Source organism: Oreochromis niloticus, linkage group LG4, assembly GCF_001858045.2.
Source record: "Oreochromis niloticus isolate F11D_XX linkage group LG4, O_niloticus_UMD_NMBU, whole genome shotgun sequence".
NCBI lineage: Eukaryota > Metazoa > Chordata > Actinopteri > Cichliformes > Cichlidae > Oreochromis > Oreochromis niloticus.
This window is the reverse complement of record NC_031969.2, coordinates 3201317-3205752: the sequence shown is the minus strand read 5'-3', so window position 1 is coordinate 3205752 and position 4436 is coordinate 3201317. Positions and strand designations below refer to the sequence as shown.

The 4436-nt window shown below is 42.7% G+C and overlaps 1 long non-coding RNA gene across 1 annotated transcript; it reads right to left on the bottom strand.

Annotated features, from left to right (window-relative positions):
• Window positions 1-3553: 3553 nt before the first annotated feature.
• Window positions 3554-4120, bottom strand: LOC102076939 (uncharacterized). Its single transcript, XR_001224525.3, has 3 exons — window positions 4014-4120; window positions 3797-3918; window positions 3554-3707 (listed from the first exon to the last, which is right to left on the bottom strand). It is a non-coding gene; the product is annotated as an uncharacterized LOC102076939 (long non-coding RNA).
• Between the last annotated feature and the right edge of the window lie 316 nt (window positions 4121-4436).

Genomic DNA, 4436 nt, shown 5'->3' with positions numbered 1-4436 from the left:
AGGCGGGGTCGAGCAGACAGCCAACAGCTAAAGCCAATAGAGACAATGTGATATTGTCTGTATTTTCACCAAGGGGTAAAAACTACAATTCCTCTAGGTGCCACTTGGGTCTGGCTCCAAAAGGAACTCAGTATCTATAGACTCACATGTCAAGCTGTCCAACTTTACAGCATTAAAAACATATTTACTGGCCACACGCTAGAAAAGATGCATGGTGGCTACATCCATCTTTTCAAAAACATTCCCCCACAATATTTCACCATTATTTAGGCAAACATGTAGACTCTTTTTTGCTGTAGTGGTTCTTCGAAAATTTGGGAAGAAAAAAAAACCAAGCACACAATTCTGCGACTTTTACTCAAAGTAGTGAATCTCATCAGCACTCATTCATAGTGCAGCAATGTTATTATGCTTCCTAAATGAATTTACAGGAACATCACTCATGTTTATGGTGATATGTATCCTACCTTGTGTGACAGTGTTTGCATACACATATGCCTGTAACAGTCGGCAGCAGAAGTGGAAAAGAGCAGTTGCCTCTGCAGAGATAAACAGTGGGCTTGTTCACTAAGAAAATAGATATCATTAGCTAGCTGCTGCAGACACACACACACACACACACACACACACACACTGAAAATAGAGATCATTAGCTGGCTGTTTAGTATTCATACCAGTCCACGCTACCTCTCCTCCATGCACACATTGAGACAGAAATTAGCCAGCAGCACCTGACACTTCATCATGATGTCACAGTGGGATTCGGGTGTGTAGGTGTCCATCTGTATGTGTGTGTGTATGTAACACATTAGAGGCTGGGAGGAATGAAAAGCTTCCAGCCATTAGCTACCTAACACACCCTCTGCTTCCTGAAGAGAGATGGGGACAGAGAAACAAAGACGATGAATGGACATTAGTCAGGGAAGACTTGGACGTACAGTGGAGAAGACGAATAACAAAATATTTACAATCTGAAGGGTGTGTTTGTTGACCTGAGTCAACTTATTTGACCATTATTTAAAGGACACTACACTGAATATATTTCAAACTGCAGTATGTAGAATATTATGCAACACTGAGCAGGATTTTTTTTATTCCTGTGTAGCAGGGTATATATAATAAATACATAAAGCTAAACAGATAAATTAAACAGATAGTCACAAGCCTTGACGACTTGACTTTTATGCTCATTATGTCTGGATTCAAAACTGCTAATCTTGATGCTGCACACAAAGTGATGGATACACTTCTGCTGCTTTCATTATTCATAATCATGTTTCACATCCCTCAAACCTGCTATAGATGGTGGCTAATGTAAGACAACTGGCAACCTTTGGGACTGAAATATAAATCTAAGTGCAGTGAACTGCAGTCATTTAACTGTCACCTGAGTGACACCTGATTGATTTCCAAAAGCAAATCAATCCTTGCAGACTCCCGTATTAAAAACCAAGCTTGTCCAGCATTAAAAAGCATGTCTATAGTCTCATAGAAAGATGGTTTTGGCATCTATAGACAGTTTACTCCTTCATCACTCTATGGAGGGACAATTTATAACTCGTTTGGCCACAAATTACATGTGTAGCCATGTTTTTTGACAGGTGGCATTTGGCGCAATCAGCTGCAGCTGAAAGCTGTCTGTTAGTTGGTTAATTTCACTGATGTTACATCTGATTTGCTGACTTGGTGATTTCTGGAAATGTTGTTAGAATAATCTATGAAATAATACAGCTTACTGTCTCTTCCACAGCATGTCTTTATCCTGTTTTCCTTCTCTCACCCCAACCGGTCGCAGCAGATGGCCCCGCCCCTCCCTGAGCCTGGTTCTGCCAGAGGTTTCTTCCTGTTAAAAGGGAGTTTTTCCTTCCCACTGTCGCCAAAGTGCTTGCTCATAGGGGGTCATATGATGGTTGGGTTTTTCTCTGTATCTGTTATTATAGAGTATACTGTACAATATAAAGCGCCTTGAGGCAATTTTTGTCGTGATTTGGCGCTGTATAAATAAAATTGAATTGAATTGAATTGAATTGAATTTTAATGATTTCTTTGTATTGCTCTTTTTACAGGGTGGAATAATTGTACAGCAAATGACTTCAGGGATTAAAAAACTAAAACAAGAATTGGGTAAAGTTTGAATTTATTTTGGATTTTCTCTAATCCATGAGGTCAAACTTATACACATAGGCCTAAATATATACATATATACTCCCCACTAATATTTGGTTAAATGTCCCTTAGCATATTGCATATCAACCAGTTGTTATTTTAGCCATCAGCAAGCTTCTGACATAATGTACCACTCTTTAACCACTCTGCTGGGCAAAATTGGTAGAGTTTATTTAAACTGGTTGGTTTCCTGGAACGAACCTGGCTTTTAAGCAGAGTCCACAAATTTACAACAGGGCTGAGGGCTTTTTCACCCTTTCCTGTCAGTAAGCTCTTTTCTGTTAGCTGCTATGATCCAGTAAAAGTTTCTTTGAAGTGGATCTAACATTGTTGGACTGGGACACATTGTGTATAAACTCTCATACTATGTGAGAATGTGTTCAAACTCTATCAGAGGGAAAGTGTGACTTTTAGGGCACTCAAGCCTAACATTAGCTGGCATAATATTAGCTGTTGTTGTTGGTTATGTTGGTTTTTAATATTTTTTTAATACCTATTTTAAAATAGGTAATTGTAACAATAATGGAAATAAATAAGCATGTTTATGTGCATTAGAGCCCTGACTTAAGTTCAGAGATGAGAGCTGAGGTAATGAAAAAAAGGATGACATGGAAATGAGATGGGAAAGAGAGGAGTGATTGATGAGGAAGATGAAGAGGAGGAAGATGTATTAAGAAAGAGATGGAAACATACATGTACAAATGTTAAATGGTCCTATAGTTTGAAAGAGCTATTTGTGAGCTCTATGGCCAGTCTCTATCTCTCTATCCATATACATAACCACAATCTCCATCCCGGCCACTGTATTCAAGATGGCAACTTCCACAGACCAGTGCCTGCTCAAATGTAATTTTTTAATGGATTAACTCTACTCAACTTCAACCTGAGCCTGAGGCTGGGGAGAGTCCCACAGCTCTGGAAAACTTCCTGTGTCGTACCAGTGCCAAAGACTTCACGCCCCAAGGACCTCAACAGCTATAGGCCGGTGGCTCTGACATCCCACCTGATGAAGACCATGGAGCGGCTGGTCCTGGCTAAGCTTCGGCGACTGGGGAGCTCATCATTGGACCCACTTCAGTTTGCCTACCAGCCTGGCATTGGAGTGGATGATGCCGTCATTCACCTCATACATCGTTCCATCTCTCACCTGGAGACCGCTGGGAGCACTGTGAGAATCATGTTCTTTGATTTCTCCAGTGCCTTCAACACTATTCTTCCCATGGTCCAGAAGGACAAGCTGAAAAACACAGGAGTGGACCATCACCTCACTACCTGGATTTTGGACTACCTCACTGACCGACCACAGTATGTGAGAACTCAGGGCTGTGTGTGTTAGGTGCATTTAAACGGGTGGATTCAGTGGCAGAAACACACACAGGCACAGAACAGCGGTGAAGCAGATTTATTAACAGTGGTCAGGAAATATTTACAGGGGGACGGGGCTATATACAATGACCGGGTAAATGTGCAAATAAACAGAGCCGAGGGGGATGAAACGGAGCCGAGGTATGCAGACAGATAGATGGGCAAACCAGAGCTACCTAAGAACGAGGGACAAAACAGAATTAGCGGATAACCGGCGAAAATCGAGAATGAAACTGAAACGAACGGAGAGAGTTGGAGAGCTTACTTGAAACACCAGAATACAGGAATAACAACGATCGCAGGCCAGCGCCAGGTAAGTCTCTGTCATAGATCCAAAAATGGGCCAGCGCACAAAGAAACAGGCAGGCGAGCAGGCGGCGAGACAGGCTGGTGCAGAGAAAAAAACAGACAGGAGATGAATCTTAAAACATGTAGCTCAGGCGCTCGAAACCAACAGACTAAACTTGCAACAGCACTGTTACCACTTATGGGAACGACAATAATCCGACATCAGACGTCCATCACTCAGCTCCCTAAATGCTCCCACTGATGACGTCCGATGCGCCACAGGTGTGCCGGCATGCCGTCAAACACCGCCCCCCGCCTACCTGTGCCGAAAAAGGAAAACAAACCCCAGAAACACCAACACCAATAGTGTGTCAGACAGGGTCGTCTGCAGCACGGGGGCCCCACAGGGAACAGTTCTCGCTCTGTTCCTCTTCACCATCTACACTGCAGACTTGTCCCACAACTCCACCCAGTGCTTCCTGCAGAAGTTCTCTGATGACTCTGCAATAGTTGGCCTCATCACTAATGGGGACGACAAGGAGTACAGAGAACTGACCCAAGACTTTGTGGACTGGTGCCAGCTGAACTACCTCCAAATCAACACTAGTAAAACCAAG